At 45.5% G+C, this 20,632-nt stretch overlaps 1 protein-coding gene across 8 annotated transcripts in view; it reads left to right on the top strand.

Moving 5' to 3' along the window:
• The first annotated feature begins 444 nt into the window (after positions 1-444).
• Prosap (SH3 and multiple ankyrin repeat domains prosap) overlaps positions 445-20,632 on the top strand; it is a 99,691-nt gene continuing 79,503 nt past the window's right edge. For 7 of the 8 annotated variants that reach the window (XM_086906607.1, XM_086906613.1, XM_086906612.1 and 4 more), the window contains exon 1: positions 445-738. The gene's annotated coding sequence lies outside the window, so the exon portion shown is untranslated. The remainder of the gene's footprint in view (positions 739-20,632) is intronic. The other variant, XM_086906614.1, reaches the window with a different exon arrangement.

Genomic DNA, 20,632 nt, shown 5'->3' on the forward strand with positions numbered 1-20,632 from the left:
GCGTCACACGTTGCACAAATGATAAAGAAATCGAATTTGCACTCGTATATGTGCATCGATGTAGAACAATCGTGAAAACAACGAACATACGTGTCGAAAATTTAAACGTTTCGAGTAATTTTCGCAATTATCAATTATATTCACTTAACGTATCGTATAACGTATCATATACGAATAGATTGATTTTTGGAAGAAAATATTCATCTCACTGTCGTAGTATTTAATGCGCGGTAACTAGAGTCACCGATCACCACAGTATCCCACGAAAATCACTAATTTTATTTAATCACCGCTGTGATATTCGCCCGTAATCTATACGAATTAACACTGTTTAAATTTAATCGAGAGCGAGGGGGACAAAACGCGATACGACGCGAGACGAAATTTCATTTCAAGCGGTTCGGTCGGCTTCCAGATGCGGCGCTGCGATCGCGGCGTTGGAGGTTGTGGGTAGTCGCGAGCGTGAGTTCAGACCGGTAGGACGTATTTGTAATCGTCCCGTGTTTGTGATATACGTCAAACGCGCGCCTCGGCGCGAAAACGAGGGTGTCGATTTAACGTTGCTCGTGCTTTAAAGTGTTCTTACGGAAGTGCTAGTGTGACCGTCCAGCGGACGGACGAGTGTTAACGAACTTGATCGACTTGTGAAGAGGTACTCGATAGAAGAGAGAAATTGAACAGCGCAATTCTCACGACTCCCGAACGAATTTCCTCGAAACGTCACCTTCTTCGTCAGTAGTAAGTATCTTTGATCTTTCCTAGCTCGCGTTATTCGATCGTGACACGCAAACACGAACGTATCGTCACCATTGAATTCGATCAATGAATTGTTTCTGGTTTTTCGTAATTTAAAATACGATTCGCGTCGATAACGTAGAGTTTTGCTGCATTTCGTAACGATCGTAACGACACGTCTTTAGCGATTTTTATAATCATCGTTTCTATTAACTTTTTTCATCGACGTGTTACTTAAATTTTCCTATCCACCGACAATCGCAATTATTTCATCACCGACGATCGTAATTATTTCACAACGTGGTATAGCGTGTGGTCGTCAATCGATTTGAAGTACCCCGAACGTTCGCGATTAATACGTCGTAGATCGACCTTCCGTGTTTTGTTTGATATCTCCGTTTCCATAGAATTTGATGCTGTTGGCTAATCGATGCTAGTAATTGAGAAAATGAAAACGTTTATTTCGAAATGAAAGAAAAGTTCGATAAATTTACAAATGGCTATCGTCGATGCGTCGATATCGTTCTCGTTTATCGCAGCAAATTTTTTCAAATTTACCCATCGATTCGAACTATCGATTGATGCGAAATGGAAGCTCTTGAAAATTTCGATTTTCCGATAATTTGGAGTGCACAAGCGTGGTGCAATAATCGCTATTATTGCGCAAAATGTAATCCGATTTTACGAAATTTATTTCCTCGAAAAACGATCACATTTTGTCAACACGCGACAATTGCGTCTTGGAATCCACTAATTTTCGGCCAAGGATATTTCGCTGGTAAACAAACGTTTTTTGCTATCCGGTGACGAGTCGCGCGAGCGTGTAACTCAAATAGAGCACGCTTTTCTCGAAGTACGTTGGCACGTGTAACGTTTCCCCTGCATGCGTCTGACAACAGGTTTTCGCGTACGTAAATGTTTATTTTGTTTACGTAACGCGTCGAAGGCTGATTGCGTTCGATCCAATGGGACATTCGCTACTCCTTTCCCCATGTTCTTTTTTTCCTGCGTTTCGTTTGCGCACACGCATTATATCGTTTTACGACCTAATCGTCGAAATAAAAGAATTCTGGGAAGACGATGGAAAACGAAATCGGCGTATCGAATCGCGTATCGCGAAATCACGCTCGTTTCGAAGAATTTCACAGAGGGTCGAGAGACTCGTTCTACACCTACGCCGCAATCGTGGTGCATTCGCTCGGCGTGGATGGTCGTAAAAGACACGGCGGAGGTTCGTCGACTCGAGGTAAAGTCATGCGCAGCGTGGTGTCGTGTCTATTTAGAATTTCAGCGAGATCCGTTGTTGAATTCCGGCACGAGCGGTCGTATTTCACGGAGAAGGGCTAGGGAAGACGTGTGTAACGGGCGTCGAGAGAGGATTTCCCTAGCGCGATCTCGTTAGTATCTCGATGAAATATACAGGTGCAAAGTAAATGCCGCGCGCATTTTTCCGTTCGCCGTGCATGTCAGATAAGGGAGATCTCGTGCCGTTCCTTGCTGTTTATGCTTCCACGATGGAGGTCGCGCGTTAGCCTAGACGCTGACCTCGCGGAGGTTGACGGAAACAGGCGTTATTTCTTTCGCACGGACAATCCTTTTCCCATTTCATTTCCTGTTTGTTCGTTGTTCCTGACATTCGACCTCCTCCTCCCCCTCCTTCTCCCCCTCGCCAGGCGGCGATTACCACTTACCGGACACTTTTTAAAAAATCGCGCGAGACATTTGCACGTGAGTTTGCGAATTTTTGCGATTCGCCGGTCGCAGCAACGTTGCACGGGATGACGGGGCGAGAATTATTCGCTTGGCCATTAGCCAAAGCTCCTCGCCATCTCGTGGATCCGTACGTTGGATACGCGTGGATCGCGGCTAATAGGCGCGATACGTGGAAAAAGCGAACGAAATATATATCGTTGACACGAATCAATTGGCTTCCGTTCATGGTTCTCGCGGCCACGAATCGAGCGTAACGAGCCAACCTTTCACACGTTTTACACGCGGTACGAATGGAAGACGTGCTCGTAACGCTGGTAATCAGTGATGTAACCCGGCGGCTCTCTCTCTCTCTCTCTCTCTCTCTCTCTCTCTCTCTCTCTCTCTCTCTCTCTCTCTCTCTCTCTCTCCATCCACGAACAGCTGACAGCATCGCGGAAAATTGGCGAGGATGAGTCGGCCGATCGAAAACGCTTATAATGTCGATCCCCGTAATTTCGTCCCGGTTAATTGGCAGCTTTGAAAAACATCCGATGATTCACGCGAATGACTTTTTCTCGCAAGGTGACTCGGTGAGCAGCGCATGCTTGGCTCACAAAGAGAGAGAAAAAAAAAAAAAAAGAAAGAAATGGAACAATGGATTGAGATAAACGGAGCGTTTCTCGGCTCGAATCAACGAAGGGACGATTTCGAAATTGTTGGAGATTCCATTCCGCGCTTATCGTTATCACCGTGACGGTGCGCTTTACCGCTCCGTGTCGTAATCCAGATGCACGGCGAGATAACGCGACGACGACACGGTATTTGTACAAATGAACGACACTGGCTGGGCTAAGATGATTTATCGTTTCAAGGATACGCTTGCACCGCGCCGCGCCTTATCTTGCGCCAATTATGCCCGTTGATAAGGTGGGAAACAAGACGCAATAAGAGAGAGTCTCTCGTCGAGCCACGTTCGAAACCGATGAATTATGGAGCCATGATTCATTTTTCCATTCCTCGATCGGGAGGATCTTCTCGATCAATCGCACGTTTCGAAACAGGTGTTGGAAGAGAAGGGTTTCGCATCAATAGCTAAAAATAACCGTCTCTCTTCCGGTCTCGATTATCGAGCTCCTGTTTATCTCAACAATATTTTTCTTCTCATTTTGCGCCTCGTGTAACTCGCGTCATCGATAAAGCAATTCCATCTCACGATAATACACCATGTTCGTTGTCGCGCCTCGATTTCGACGAAGGAGAAGAGTTGTTTCACGCCTCCCCTTGGAAAAGAAGAATAAAAAGGGTTTGTCTCGGAGAAACGTTTGCATAATACACGGGTCGTTGTCCTGCGAAATTGCTCGTAAACAATAAAGCGACACGCGACAAAGGATCGCGGTGAATGGCGCCCCGTGTTTAAAATTGATCGACTCCTGCAAAGAGAAGCCAAAATTTTTTCTTTTTTTTAGAGGAAGAAAGCTCTCGAAAGCGTAATATAGGAGGATATTAAAAAAGAAGGAAGGGTGGATAAAGGATATTTTTTTCCTCGGCGACTTGGAATTTGAAATTGAATCCGGCGCGATATGAAAGATCGCGAGAAATAAGGTCAACGCAGCTTGTTTTCTTCCGATATTAAAACCGGGAGGAAAGAGAGAAAAGTTGGAAAAAATTCTTTTCCGCGGCGAAATTTTTCTGCTTCGAACTCTGTGCCTCGCGAAAATAAAGGAAGAAAAAGAAGAAGAAGAAAGATCGGCGCGCGTTTCCTCTCTCATCCCTCTCTCGGCTCGCTCGGCTCGGCTCGGCTCGCAACGTCGTAGCCCCCCCCATCGACGCGGCCCTTCCCCTCCGACAGCCCCGTCCTCGGCCCAAAATCAATATAGGCGCCGCTACCGGCGGCGACGCCACCGACATCGTTCCACCCAGGATTTTCCACCTCCATCTTTCGCCTTTTCCTTCGCCCGACGAGTTGTGAAAATTTGATCGAGTCGAAGCGTTCTCCTTTTTTTATTTTATTTTATTTCTCTTAACATCGAATCGAGAAAAGTTTGGAAAAGAAACAATGGGAAAGGATATTCCTTTTTTCCCTTTTTCGACGATCGGGTTTCGGTATCACTCGGGCAAACGGTGCGTGCGGGCTTAAATCGATCTCGAAGCCCCGCGCGAAAGAGTGGAAAGTCGATAGCGGTGAACCCTAGCGGATAGGAAGCCTATTGCATTCAATAGCCGCAGATGCTATCTCTCTATATTCACCGATGTTCGCCCGGTGAAAGCATCTTGTCGCATCCGATTCGACGCATAATTGCCATTGTTGCCCGTTGCCGTGGCGGTAACATTTATCGTATCCCCTTTTTCACGTCGTTCAACGCACCGATCCGATACATTTCCCTTCAGCTTTTACGGCTTCTGTCGCGCCTTCTCGCGTCCATTTCGTTTTCTTTATCGCCTTCTTTAGCCCTCCCATCTTTTATTACTCTCACGCGCTTCTCTTGGCACACAGTTGCGCGAAATTCGATCGATACGCTGGCCGGTTGGTAACGTCGATCGGCTCGTTCTCGCTCTCTGTCTCGTAAATTTTTATGCCGGTGTAAATAGACGAGAGAGACGAGAACCAAGAATTTCGAGCATGGAAGGTGGTTGGTCGTCGCCTCGTTTATCGATCACGCGTTTTCCCAGCTGACGCAATTGGCCGAATCTCCTCTCCCCTGCAATATCGACGGGGCAATATATCGGGGTCGTTGCACGATTTTCGGAGGATAATTTATAACCCGGCGTTTCAGTCGCGACAGTCGGTTGGCGTAAACAACCTTGCTTCTCCCCTCCCTTCTTCTTCTCTTTCTTCCTTCCTCTTCCCATATTCCGCACGAGATGGGGAAAACGAGAAAAATAGATCGATGAGAATCTCCTCTTTCCTCGCAATCGTTCCAGCATATCTAATCTTCCTTTAATTCCTTTCGATCCTCAACTTTGTTTCGGATATTTTATCGATCGGGTATTCGCGCAACTTTTCAAAAAAAAAAAAGAAGAAGTAAATTTTTCTCCGGTACTTTCCCGTTCGTTCACTCTCGCCGAGTTTTTTTTCCCCCCAACTCTCGATGCTCGAGCTCTTTGACGCCCCCGCTCGCGCCGAGTTTTTCCTTCCACCCTATATACCACGAATCCCTCTTCACGGGTGCTCGATGATGCGTACGATGCACACGACCAGTCCTAGTCAACCTTTGCGTCCGAGCATTTTTATACCAACCCCTGCTGTTCCACCGCGCCAGCTTCGATCGAGGGGTCGAAATTCGCCTCCGCAAAATATTAACTCGAGAGAGAGAGAGAGAGAGAGAGAGAAATATCTCGAAATAGGTGAAGAGGAGGCTCGACCCTGATTCTTCTCCTTCCTCGATATTCTCGATTGGCACGCCACCTTCGAATTAAACTCGAGGGAAGGCATTCTTTTTCGTCGACTGGCAATCGTCGGTTGTAGGAAATTAATATAGGATGGAAGAGAAAGTTGCTGCAACTAGCTTGGCCATTTTTTCTCCCCCTTCCCCCTCGAACAATCGTTTCTTTTCGCAAAGTTGTTGCCAAAGGTGGAGAGATCAATTGGAAATCACACCTCGGGAACGTGATACCGGTCAATCCGGATGGGCATCAATTTTTCGCACGGACGAAGTGGCACGCGCGAGAGGAGCGGCAACACCGTCTCCTCTAATCGCCGCTCAAAGTTTCGATCGAAAATTATCCCGCAACGCCGCCTTTCCCAATTTCTCGCGATTCAATCGCCTCGATCCGTTTTCGTTAACCATTTCGCTGCTACAAGCGGCTCGAGTTATCGAGCGTCTTTCTCTGGAAATCATCGATTTTTTTTTCCAACAATTTCGAAGCGTTAACGATCTTTCTCGAGCGCATTTTTGCGCAGAAGTCGCGCGTAGCGAAAGGACATTAATTCTTTGCACTCGAGATTTAAAATTTATTAATTTTAAGCCAGTTTATAATATGTGCATTTTTAGTATCTTTTATTTATTATATTTTGGAGATTTTTACTTCTTTCGATCTTTGAGCGATTATTCTTCTCGCAATGCTTTCAAAGTATCACTGTTTATCTATCGGATAATTTTTTAGGATTGTCGAGGACATTTCTTAGCAAATAATTACAACTTCTTTTTTCAATATACATTTTTTTCTTAACGTTCGTTACTCGAAATACCATTTCCAATTCTCGAGGTCCAGTTTATCGTACGTTTGCCAAACTCGAAGCGCTTTCCGAGTTAATCGCCTGCTACAATTTTCCTTCTATCGACCAATGACTCGTTTTTCCAATAAAATATTGCCAATTCGTAATACAAATTTGTCCAATCCGTGTAGTCATCGGCATTTCAAATAGCATTTCAATAAAATAAATAAATAAATATTCAATTACCATTCCATAAATTATTGATATATTTGAAAATTATAATTTCCATTTTTTTTTATATTAATTAATTAAACGCGATGTCGATTTCTCTCAATTAAATTTCCATTCGGTGAATTTCTTAGCCAACTCAAAGTGATGTTACATTTTAATATTTTGCGTATCTTTATAAAGAAAGAAAATTTGTTTAATATCAAAGTCTGCATCGTCGTTTTGCCTGATATTTTAATAATAAAGTAATCGCCGTCTTTTTCATCGCTATTTTCCTTCTCTCTTCAATCTCTTAAAGAATAATTTCGTTAACGAAAAATCAAACTCGTCCTCGCTCGAATCGATTTCATTCCGCGCATAAAAAACTCAAAAACTGTGGAAAATAATATTTCTACGACTGTCGAATCGAATACTGTCCGATCGAAGATTATACGCTTAGAAGAGCTTAGGAAATTTATTCGCGGAGCGATATTTAAAAAAAGATGAAACGCGTCGATCCAAAAAAGAGTGGCCGAGAGACTCGCCTCTCGAGTTATTGCGTCGAACCGAGAGTTGAAGCGCCGACTTAAAATGATTTCACAATGATTTTAATATTTTATGTATAAAGAAAGAAAATTTTAATAACAAAGTAATTACCAAGATCGATTTGTCTTCACCATCTTCTTATACTACTATTCTCTATTTTTACCATCAATCTCTCAACAATATAATAGAAACAATTACATTATTCAATAACGAAAAATCAAACTCATCTTTGCTCGCTACAAAACTCAAAAACTTGAAAAATAATATTCTATCTTCGCCACGACTGTCGAGCTTCAATTTTTATCTAATTTTCAGATAAAAAAAAAATCTAACCATTTATTAACAGTGTCGAACGCATCGAGACTCGCCGTTGGAGCGCGAAGGGTTAACAACGAGAGATACACACGCGCTGTGGAATCGAACGAGTGTATTTTATAAACGAGTCGTCGGCGAGGCTATAATAAAAAAACGTAAGACCGATACGGAAGCGTTGCACGGGGAATATTACGTCGATACGGCGATGTCAATGCACCCGGCACGCCGGCACGCAGCCCGCGCCGTAGAAAAAGCCGAACGTCGGGCAACTGCGCCGCGGCCGACTCCACCGGTCCGAGCTGTCGCCGTTTCGGTGATGCGGCGTACGCCCACCGCGGCAAAAACCCCGCGCGGGACAATAACCCTGAATAAATCGCTCCCCTCCTTAAACCAGATCAAACAACCCTGCCCTTCTTCCAATCCTCTCCTCCAATGCCTTCTTTGCCTCCCTTCAAAGTATTGTCATCGAGCTCGAACGATGATTCCTCCTTCTTTTCTTTCTCTCTCTCTCTTTGCAAATTCGCGTGTGTGTGTGTGAGAGAGAGAGAGAGAGAAAGAAAGGAGAAATTGATTTGGCGTTAGAAACCGTGGTCCAAGCTGCCGGGGTTACTCCAACCGCCGCGATAAATCTTCCACGCTGCCCCGGCTACGTAACGCACGCGTGGTGGAGCGTGGGCGTCTAACTTTCAGCTCGTCCCGAGCTTCCGTAATCTTCCCTCTCCCGGCCTCCATTCGGCTCGTCCTCGAAGGAAAGCGACTGGAGGAGTAGCGAAACTTGTGGTGGAAGCTCGAGGGGGGAGGAGAAGGAAGGGAATAGGCGACGTATTCGTTCGAATATATCGACATATACCGCATTCCGCGGCCCAGTTTTCCCTCCTCGGCTCAGGCTCAGGCAAACTGTCGCGACAGAACTTTCTGGAGAACGAGATCCGATCATTTTTCTCTTCGACCGATTCATCGAGGCGAGAAATTTCTTTCTTTCCTCGAGGAGAAGAAACACGAAGAGAGGCCGTGTTAAAGCGTTGCCCGAACGATTCTCGAGGGGAAAGAAAAAAGAAAGGAAGAGAACGATTCTCGATTTCCATTAATCACATGGTGTCGCTTCGTGCGCCTCATCACCGCAACCTTCCTTCCTTTCGACATATCAACGCGGTGACGACAGTGACCGAAACAAAGGAGAAAAGAATGCGATTCCAATTTGATCCGATCGAGAGACTCTTCGAGAGTTTTTTTTCCCCTCAATCTGGATCTCGTTTGCGCGACGTGGTTAATTAGAATATTTTCGTTTCTATCCGCGTCCGGCAAATCCGGCCTCCTCGCGAACTACCCTCGCCTCGCGTAGGTGGGACCGGTTTCGTTCACGCGTGCGACACACAGCGCCCTCGGTGTATGTAGGACTCGATGCACGTACATAGAGCGGAACTAGTTCGTTCTAGGTGGCGAGACCGTGGTGCCGCTCCGGTGGAAAGGAGAAAGACGCCTGCCTTCTTCCCTCTCCTTCTCCCCCTCTCTTTCCCTCTCGCGCTAGCTCGTCGAGCGCATTTGCCTTTCACGGCTCGCGCTCCAACTCCATTGAAACTGCGCGAGCCTTCGCCCGCTTTGTCGCTGGTGCTGCTGCTGCTGCCGCCGCTGCTGTTGTTGTCGCTGCTATCGCGTCTCGTTCTTCTTGCCTCGTTGTTTCTCCGTTTTCTCCCCTCCTTTTTTTCCTTTTCTTTTCGTTTCTTTTCTTTTCTTTTCTAGACACGCTCTGGAAATGAATCCTTCACGGTACACGTACCCTCGTACTTTCACGAGTAAAAATGCGCGGCTGCGAGAAAAAAATATTCATCTCTCTCTAATTGAAACGTAAATATTCCGCGTTCTCGTTTCGATCCTCGATTCGAAAGTGTCGAGAGATATCGAGTTTTTTTTTCCTAAATATCCAATAACTTTGGGACAAAGAGAGAGAGAGATTTTGAAGAGGATTGCTGATCATTCCTCCGGCATGTGGAAACGCGGCCCCGCAAGCGGATCATGTTAATTGAACGTAACGCAGGGAAGCCAGGAGGGAAATTAATCGGCCGCCTCGGTGGCTCGTTAATAGTGGCGCCACCTTCGCCACCCCGCTCCTTCTTTTTCACCTTCCTTCTTCGTTCCATACGCTATATCCCCTCCTCTTTTCAAACGGAATTCACGCGATTCTCTCTCTCTCTCTCTCTCCCATCGTCTTTTCATCGTCGCTGTCTTATTAATCGTCATCCAAGCAAAAGTACGGTTTTAACGACGGGGAAAGGGCAGCTGGCGTTGCGTGTATTCTCTCTCCTCTCCTCGCATCGTAGGATGTGCATTGTATCGGCCGTGAAAAGGATCGAGGGTCCACGCGGAGCGGAACAATCGGTGGTCTCGATCATCGATCCCGGGTGGATCCCCATTCTCCTGTCGCTCGGCCGCATTCTTCGCCGTTCGACTTCGAAAACGAAGAACCCCTCTCTCTCTCTCTCTCTCTCCTTCCCTCGCTCGTTAACCTAAAATTTCCGCTAATACCATTTTTCCCTCTTCGAGTTTCGCCTCACTTCTCGCACGATCTTCTCCGTTTCTTTTCTCCCTCTTCGTGGGAGTTGTTTGAAATTGCAAAAAAGAGAAGAGAAAAGAAAGAGAGGGGAGGGGATACCGCTAAGCGTGGTCGATCCAAAAACCGAAAGAGTGAACAACTTCCTCTACGGTTATTACCGAGAAACGCCGGAATAAATTGACGTTTTTTCGCTCGGCGCACCGTGACAACGGGGATGGAAGGAACGCGGATACACGTAGCCCAGGTAACCGGTCAACCCTGAGCGGTTAAAGGCTGATTTATCGCCACGAACGCGCTGCCAAATTGGCAGCTCTCTCGCGTCCCACCGAATTCCTTCCTTCGAATTTTCGATAATTCCCGCGCGAGAGATCGTCGTCGTTGCGATTTCTGGGCCGAGGAACAGGACCCGCCTCTTCCCCCTCCCCTTCGATCCCTGCTTCTCCTCTTATTCTCCTCTTCCCCTTCTTCTTTTCCTTCTTGGCTTCCACTTTACGTGCCATGTTTTATGGGCACGAAACGAAATCGTGCACTTTTTTCCCGTCGAATGATCGATGGGAAGATAGTAGCAGTACGCGTGGCAGGTTTCGGTGACGCAACGATGACGGAGTTACACCAGCTTCCGCGACAATGTACCCTCTATAGATTCGCTTAACAGCACCGGAAGCTGTAATAATCCCGATGATGATGCGCGCTCCCTCGTTCATCGAGCCGCGCTGCGCTCAATTGTAAAACGTAAACGAGAACGCACGAAACGCGACGAGGGAAAACTTTCCATCGAGCGTCATGTCGGGTGAGTAAAAAATTGCGACACGTTCTCTCCAAAAACGGAACGTTTGATTCCCCGTCGTTATTTCACTTATTGCAATACGAAAAATCGATGGTCGAGAAGAAAAAGTTGAGATTGGAATATTTATTTGTTCGATATTTTTTTTTATTATATGTGATAACGATCCAATTTTCGTTTCGTTTCGTCTAAATACGCGCGAGTTTCCAAGGTCAAGGATAAGAGTCGATCGTTGGATTTTCACGGAAGGTATAAATTATCGCATCGTTTCATGTATCTGAAGGAAGCGATTAATGGCTCGTGTTGTACGTTCGAGCACGGAGCGTTTCGGTTCGCTTCAAAGCAAGAGCGGCAACAGCGCGTCTTTATTTTTTATACAATTATTAATACGCGATAATTGTTTCGAAAGTTCTGATGGAAAATAATATTTCTAAATATCCAAGTTGTTGGTACGATAATTAATTGGAATGAAACGGTCGATCGATATCCAAAGTCAAGATTGGTCTTGTCTCGAACATGTTTCGATGGCTTCGATAAAGACGCGAACCGACCGCAGCGCATTGGGGAATATTTCGCTCGAAACGAAACGAGCCGGAACTCTGCGCGCTTGAATACGATTGATAAACCGTTGACAAACCCTCGAAGGAAGACACAGACACCTCCGCGAGTAACGGCCAGCTCGAACAACCTATTTAACGCATTTTATTCCGTCCATTGAGCCCCTCCATAATTTAATCCCCATCTCTTTTCCTAGCACTGATTCGACCAAGCGTTGTACGCCAGTGAAACGCCATGCCACCACGTCCATTCACCACTTATAACCAGAGCGAAACGCACCGCGTAGATGCGACAAATGCGTGCACGCATCCGTCCCTCCATTCCGTCCATTATGTTATCAGACGATGCAATTGCCAATTGGCCGTGTCGTGGTTGAACTTTCGCAACGCGATTGCCTTTGAACGAAGCGTTCGAAACGTACGATAGTTCGATCCTTCTTCGTTCAAAGTATTTAAAATTGGAACGTTTCCTCCTCCACTTTCGCGTAAATTATTGAATAAACAAGGCGGAGGAGGAGGAGCAGGGTTGACCCGTTTCGAGAGCGACAGGAAATTGGAAAACTAGTTTCGAGATAAACGTGAAATCTACGACGCGCGATGGAACATGTAACTGCGAGTTTGAGCTCTTTCTCTCTGATGGTAATGGCGGGTGTCGATCCGAGGAAAACGCGAAACAAACAATTGCGTCTATTATGGCGAGTCTGGCGCACGAATAATATATTTGAAGTCAAGTGGATCGAGAGTATCAATGGAGCGAGGGATTAAAAATTGATCCCCGGCCGCAAGAATTTCCTTTCGCTTTTTTTCTATCTTATTATTACGTTTAAGAATTTAATTCGAAACTAATAATATAAATCTTTGGAATTAATTTGCACGCCTTAAATGCGTGATTCTCCATTCGTCGTTGTACTCGGCCAATTACGGACGAGGGAACGAACCACGGATTCTTGAAAGTCATAGTTGGGAAAAAAGTCGGTAGGATTTGCTCGTAGATGACCGTTATCCACGCGTACGTAAGTTTGCTCTTTTTGCCGCGAGAGGGAGAAAAAAGACGAATGGACGGTTAGGCGAGATGAGCATGGATACCAATAATTCCGCGTGATCGAAGGACGGAACGGTGGAAGAGTCGAGAGTCGATGTAACCCGACACTGCGTGTATTCTCGATCGAGCCCGGTACTTTTGTCTATGAGAGCCGTCACCGCGAGCTTTGGTCGCCGGCCAAACGATCTAAATGTAAACGCTCGTGGAAAAAGAAAACGAAGAGAGCGACGAACGTTTCGTTCTCGAATCGTTGCGATCGCGACGTCTCTACCTCGTCAAATATTTTCCAAGTGGTTGTTCGAAGTGGAAATAGAAAGCAGAGTCTTTCCTCGTGTTGGAGAAGGAAGCGAAGGAAGCAATAATTAACGTGGCGCAGGGATGCACGATCGAAGCGTCAAGAATCGCAAGGTAATTGCAACGAGGTCGAGCAAGTTCACGGTAGCACGGGACGAGAAGGTTACTGTTACTTTTCCTGGTCGACATCTCCTGGCCCGAGTCCCTTGCCCCCTCGGCGGCGAGATTCCCTCTCTCGGCAGCCGCATCGGAACGAATGCTCTCTCGTAGTCGAGGGAAAAGAGAGAAAGAAGAAGAAAGGAAAAGGGAGCGAGAGGAAAGAAGCGGCGGACGGATGATTGGCTCGTTTCTCGAGATAGCCGGTCGGTCGTAGCGTTCGGTAACAGAAGAAACAGCGGCAGCAGAAGCATCCACTCTTCTGGGTTGCACAAGTTGCGGTACTGGTCTAAAGGAATTACCGTTAGAAGAGCTGCACTCGTCTTACGTGCTTCCTAGCTTCCATGTTATACATATATATATATATATATGTATATGTATATATATACATATATATATTATATATATATATAAAATATAAACGTATGTTTCTTTCCATGGTCTGCGTGTATCGGCCAACCGAACCTCTCTGTGACGCGATTCCACGCTCTGCGAACCATATACAAGGTGTCTGTCGCGAACTCGGTTCTCGTCTCGACTTCCATTTCCGATCGATCCGCGCGAAATCGGGTTACCCCGGAAGAAATTTCATTTACAGGATGTCGGCACGGAACCCGGATATCGCCTATCAAGATTAATCCGTGGGACGAAATAGGGTGGGCCTAAACTGGTTACTATCGTTACTTGGGGTGGAGGATCACGGCTCGAACGATACGAAATTGGATTCGAAGCGTGGATGGATGGTAACCCGAGGAGTATGGACGATGACGAGGCTGGTGAATCGAAAAAAAAAAATGTTCGTCCTCTTAGCCCGATTGTTTTTGCGCCGTCCATCGAATATATAAAGTCCGATAGAAGAAAGAAGCGTGTTTCTGGGATATTGGAGTGCGAAAGAACGGTCGATAAGTTGGAAGGCATTAAGGATCGTAGCGAGTGACGCGAATGTTGCACGATGGAATGGAAGGAATGGAGCGAGGAAAATGGAGCGTTGCGTATCCGTACAAATTGAAATTCGTTCCGTTTCGTTGCGATTTGGGTTAATTAAAGTTTTCTAATTTATTCTCGCGAGATGGCGGCACGTGGAAAATGGCTCCTTTCGATGAAAAATTCTAAGCGGGCCGTTAAAACGATCGCCCGTTATAATGGCCGACGACTCGCCAACCCGATAACTTGGATGCCGTTAATTAACGCGAAAACAGATCCCTTCGCGGCGTAACGGTCGATCGATCCGCGAGAATTTAAACCGATCGATTTAACTTTAAATACCTTTGATGGAAGACGGTTCCACGAACAGGGAATTAATTCTTTAATGGCCTCGGTTACCATACTTCACTTTTCATACTTTTGAACTTCGTCGAACAATCGCGTGGAAACGAGGAAACTTCTTTATCGCGAGAGGGGTATATATATATATATATATATATATATATATATAGGTATGCGCGCGACGAATGGATGGACAAACGCGAAACCAAGGGGAATCGTGACTCGAATCGCGCGACTTTGCTGGAACGAAACCTGTTCACAAACCTGGGGAAAAGAATCGTAGAAACGTAAGATCGTAAAAGGGAAATGAACGGAAAGAGAAAACGAGAGAAAAAAAAAGAAAGAACGGAGGATGACCAGAGTGCGAGCGATGCTCGTGCTTTGTTGGTTCGGTTCTTACGGTTCGAGTGTACGTTCGGTGTACGCAGTCTCGAGTCTTTCTCTCCTTTTGCTCCTCGCGCCCCTGACCCTCATACTTGGCCACTCGGTCATTGCGAGCCGAACAATGAACCGTTTCGATATACCTTGCCTCTTCGAAGCGCGTGAGCGCTCTCGGCTCATCTACGGTGCTCGTGTGCACTCGTCTTATGGCGCTCGTCTCTCTCTCTCTCTCTCTCTCTCTTCTCTATTACGTTCCGTACGTTGCCGCTTTAATTAGTACCGGGACCCGAACCACGAAACTACCAATTGCGACGCGTTTTGAATTCTCTTCGTACGAGCATCTTCAACCGTGGCCACGATCCGTAGATGGATTTTGCTAGTTAGCTAGGAACTAAAGGGGATAAAAATTTAGCAACGAACGGAATAGAAAAAGTTTCGAAACAATGTGTGGCGCTTAGCCTCGTGTAATTTTGTTTCTCGTTTGGCACAATTGCCAATTGAGTTTAAACCGAGCCAAGGCCCCTTCGATTAATAAACGCTCGATCGAGCGACCAGAAGATATTCCGTAAGCGTAGCTTCGGTTACAAGTTGTAGCTCGACGTTCAACATAGAATCGTTTCGCGCGTTAATTTATCCGCGCAGAGAAATTTCGTACGATAACTCTATTCTAAAAACTTTATTCTTCGCGAAAGCGGTGAATGTTATTACACTTTATTTCTATATATATATGAGAGAGAGAGAGAAAAGAATAGAAATCGGTTGATGCGTGGTAAAAAACGTTGCATAATTTTTATTCTCGCGAAAAAGCGAGAAAAATTTTCCACGCGTTCCGCTTTCCGTTAATAATCGTCCGATTCACCGTTATTTACGCGCCGTGCTACGGTTCTTTCATCTTGCACGAACCACGATTGACCCCCGGACTCGGTCGTTTATCCTGATAAACTTTTAATCCCTCTCCCCCTCTTCCGGAAACTGGTCGATATCCTTTGCGGTCGCTTTCTCCATTAAGCGAATCGTTCACGGCGCCCGGTGGTCATTTTTTCTCGGTGGCCGTTCAACCGCGACCGACCGTACCCCGTAACGATGCACCACCACGGTAAATTGTGCCCGCGACGATAACTTATCCCGGTCACGATGCGGAGAAATAATTTGCCTGCGGGACGAGGTGGTCCCCTTCGAGTCAATTTCGAACTTGGATCGAAAACTTGGATCCCTCGATATGTGATTGTCGATCCACGATTTTTTTATTAATCGACGAACCAATCGAATCGGCCGTTAAACCATTTCGAATCGAATTTTTCGAAGCGGCGAATTTCTTTTTTCGAAGAAAGGCTCGTTGAGAGATAATTAACACACGCTTTTTTCGCCTCGCAGGAATGAGATCCAGGCTCGTGAGCCCCCGATTCCAGCCGAGAAGCTTCCCAACAGGGCTGGAAACGTTGTACACCCAGCCGCGTGTATCTCGTTTGTAATTAGCGCTGAACCGCATACGCACAGTGCTAATTCCTACCTTCGAGCGCTTACTACTTACTTGACTGCGTGCTACGCGATACGCGACGCGTATATATGGAAAATTTACACTGTTACAAACGAGTTTTCACTCGACACCCCGAGTTTCCAAGCTCCCCTCGGCCAAATTAACCGTCGCAACGTTACACGCCACGTCTGGTCTCTCTACTGTACTGTACTGTACCGTATCGATTCGCCCGATCGTCTCCGGTTCACTTGGGAAGATCTACGACGCGCGAATACCTCGTAATAACGTCTCCACGGAGAGCAACGCGCTCGGTTAATTAATGGGCCGCAATACGCTTTTGCGTACACGGGGATACGCTTACGCACCGCGGTGCAATTAAACGAGAGGGCGACACTCTCGGTTCTCACGCGTCTCTTCGTCGCTTCCTACTGTCGAATCGAACACGCGAATCGTGTCGGTTAAACGGATACCGCGCTGAAGAGAAAGAGAAAAATTCCGTTTTGCGAATTTATACGCGACAACGGGGGAAGAGGGATACGGTTTTTGGAAAAATTCGATTTTAAATCTTCCAAAAATTGCTCTTATCTTTATCAGATGACACACCGATAAGATATCAAAGATTTCGAAACGATGATTATCGAGTTAAAATAAAACATTGTCTTTTTTTAAAAAAAAAGAATATTTCTGAAAAAGTTTAAAAGTTAAAAATCGTCACCACGAAAAGTATGATCGGAGTCAAAAGTTGACGCAACGTTTCCCCCTTAATCGAGGGGAAATTTGTTTTTCGAGGATTTAATCGATGGATGGCTAAAGGGGGTAAATTTGCCGGTAAATATTTGTCGCGAATCGATCCTCTCGAATGGCGCGAACTCTGTTCGATCCTCGAAAGGAGATATATATATATTTTTCTTTTTCACCTAGAAAAGTGGCTAGTTAGTTTCAAACGCGTCAGGTTGGATGGATCGCGTTCTCAGGCTGGTTATGCGCGCGCATCCGTTCCCTTTCATCCTCGTTTTCGCTCGTTCTATCGCCGTCTGATAAATAAACGCGAGCCAATAAACGCGCGCCGTTGCTTGAAATTTGATCTCCAACGTATTTCTCCATTCGACCACCTGCCCTCTGTTTCCTCGTTATTTTGGCACTAGAGGGAGAGAGACAGAGAGAGACAGAGACATCGATATGGTAGAATTCCGTCGAAAGTTCCATACGATATTTTTCTTCGTTTTTACGTTCCAAGGATAAACGGACGGTCGAGCGAGAGCGCAACGAAAGCGAAATATCGAGTTGTCGGATTTCTTCTACACTCTCTCCCTTTCTGTTTGTGTCTCGTTCACGCGGGTTTCGAGGCTGGAGACTTCTGTCGGAGTGCGCAGATAAGATGAGCTCACCGCGTCCTCTTATCGTAACGCCAACGTTGCTGACGGTGCTTGAGAACGGTGCTCCGGCGACGAATGCAACCACCACTTTGACGCCAACGATTTGAAATCGAACACGATCCCGAGAAGCGGTTCAACGTAAGCAAAAATTGTTCGCTTCGCGCGCTTGCCGAAGCTTCAGTTCTTCCGTTCGCTTCGAACCGAGCGGTCGAATCCTTCTTTCTTCTCCCGCAATTTAGTCAATTGGATCGGTTTCTCGACGATTATTCCACACCGTGCCACTGTGACTGAAAGCACGGAATCGGTTGGTAGGCTGGTTTAAGACGAATCTTATCCGCCTCTCTAGTCTTGTGATCGTGGAAAGGAAGGAATGGCAGGATCGACAACTGGGCAATATGGAACGGACGCTAATAAACAGAGACGTCATATATAAGTATCACACGCGCATGTCTTTCGATCCTGCATTAAGAAACTTTTATTTCTCCTCTTTCGCCTCTTTTTCGATCACCTACTTCATTAACTCGTCTCGAGCTCGTTTCCTAATTTTTTTTTCTTTTTTTTTTTTTCTGTCTCAACTTTATCCGTCAAAACGTTCGGTTCGTTCGTTACAATCGAATCGCTTCCCTTTCAGTTTCTACCTTCGTAACGATCCTTAACGATGAACGATGAATCGTCGACTCGCACCTTTACCCAACGTAATTGCCTTATTTATCGTACCACTCGATACGTTTGCGTCGGATGTTGATTTTGCGCGAGGGGTCGTGTTTCGTATCGCGGTTCACCGAGTCCCGCGTATCGCGAGAGGAGAGTATATCGCGTTGAAAAGGCCGCAAAGCACAATTGCGCTCGTTTCTCGTTCGCGGAAGTCTTCTTACTCATTCTTCCGCGTAAAAGGCCCGTGCACCTGCGCCTAATGACGAATATTTTTAGAAATGTGTCGGGCTGGGAAACAACAGTCGTCGTAAATTTTATCGTCTATCATTGTCAACGCGAGTATTAATTTTTCTCTAGTTTTCGTGGAAAACTTCCGTCGAACGTTAAATTCGAACAGCGTGCGATTTCTTGGAGATATTTTCTCGTTCACATGTATAATTCATGTGTAATTGAAGCTCGAGCATAGAAATACTCGAAGAAAAGTTTGCTCTTTTCTCATAAACGGGAAATTCCTCCGCTAATTAATGATTTTTTCGCTCGATTAATAGCAGCAATTCACGTTATCGAATATAACAAATTTGCGATAATACCCGGATACTTAACGAATTAACGGCTCGGATAATAGTAACGATAAGCTGGATAATTTAATAAGGCGTTGTGTAAAATTTCTTTCACGCGTGTTCCTGGTTAATCGCAAGTAATCGATCTTCCCTCGACTCGCTCTTCGTACGATCGTAACGCGATTCGTAACGCGATCGATCGATCGAGAGCGTGGCGGAGGGAATCGTCGTCTTTCGCTCTCGTCCGATGTTTTTGAAAAGCGACTCTCGATACACCGCCATATTTAATGGCGATAACGGCTCCGCTAACGACCGATCCACGATCACGCCGATCCCGTTTCCTCGGGGCGAATACCGCGCAACGATCCACCAGATCGATCGTTCGAACTTCCTTATTTTACCTTTTCGAATTCCACCATCACCAATCATTTCCACTTTCCTTTCCATCGGTTTTTCCCCGATTCTTCCGCGCCGATATTCAAATCGATTTCAATCGATTTTTTCGATCGTCGCGCCGATTGAATACGAATCCGTAAACCGAATTCGAACGTGTCGCGATTTTCCATTATCGTAGTTGGGAAGAAACGGCGTGCGTGTCTCGTAAAATGAAAAACCGGTATTCGGTTCTCCTTTTTTTTTTCTTTTACGTTTCAAACGATTAGGGATTCGCGCGCCTCGCGATATACTCGAGGGAGGACGATAGCAGTTGGTCTAGGAAATGGGCAGCAGGATCGATCGAAAAGAGAGAAGATTCGAGCGAAACTATTTACGATTTTCGTCGGGATGAGAAGTTTTCGTCGCTTATTTTATTTCAATGGAATAGAACAGTGATTCTCAACCGTCATGGTACACTTTTAATAAATTAAAAATTTGCCGGCTAACGATAACATAGATTGAAAGAATTTTATTTGGTTTTTCGATTGATGTACCTGTAATATATTTTGGAAAATTAGCATATGTATGGGTATTGACAGTGGTCATACATATAAGAAATTCGGAAGAATAAATTAAGGTAGCATCAAATAAATATTTGGATCGAGCATAGTGTCGATTGACAAAGAAATGTAAAAAAAAAAAAATAAATAATTTTCATTTCGTGAAGAGCCACTGTCTGACATGGCGACACAATGGTTGAGAATCACTGGAATAGAAAATCGACGAAATTGATCGAACTTTCTTTAAAATAAAATAATTCCTCGTAGGGAGGAAATAAATTTGTTAAGAAAAGAAAAAAAAATACTAGAAAATTAATTTGAAGTAGGACAAAGTAGGACGGAAGTCCGCTCGTCTCGTATAATAAAAATACATGACGTATTTTCTTGTCTTTGCGCACGATCGCGTTATGCCGTGACGATAGACAGACACGGCGAACCGATAGAAAGGAAGCTTATTCAATTCGCATTCCTTCCGAGGGAAGGAAATCTATCCCACAAGCGAATGATCGTTTTTTCCATTTTTCCGGAAAAAAGGAAAGCGAAGGTATTCGAAATCGAAGGTATCGAATTTATTCTTACGCGCCGATCGAAGCTTCGAAATCACGAGTGCAAGGTACAAAGTTACATAGTTCAAGAAAGAGAAACGGCCGCGGTTACTCACACCCGGTTTACGATCGAAAACGGGAACGCGTTTTTCCACGCGTTTTCGAGAAATCGGGTTGAAGCGAGTGTTCTTTTTTTTTTTTTATTATCCGCAACGAACGGAAATAATCGTCTCGTAAATTACGGGAAAATTTCGAATTCTTTCTCTCGCGAATTATTATCGAAAAGAAAAGAAAAGAAAAAGAAGAAAAATCTCTCTCTTGCCCTCGTTTTTCCGCGATGCGAATTCCGCTCGATCTCGAGAGCTGATCCCGAATCGAAAAAACGTCGTCATCCGCTCGAAAA

The sequence above is a fragment of the Apis florea genome, unplaced genomic scaffold (genome assembly GCF_048593485.1).
Source record: "Apis florea isolate Af1SG1 unplaced genomic scaffold, ASM4859348v1 contig_2495_pilon, whole genome shotgun sequence".
Taxonomy (NCBI): domain Eukaryota; kingdom Metazoa; phylum Arthropoda; class Insecta; order Hymenoptera; family Apidae; genus Apis; species Apis florea.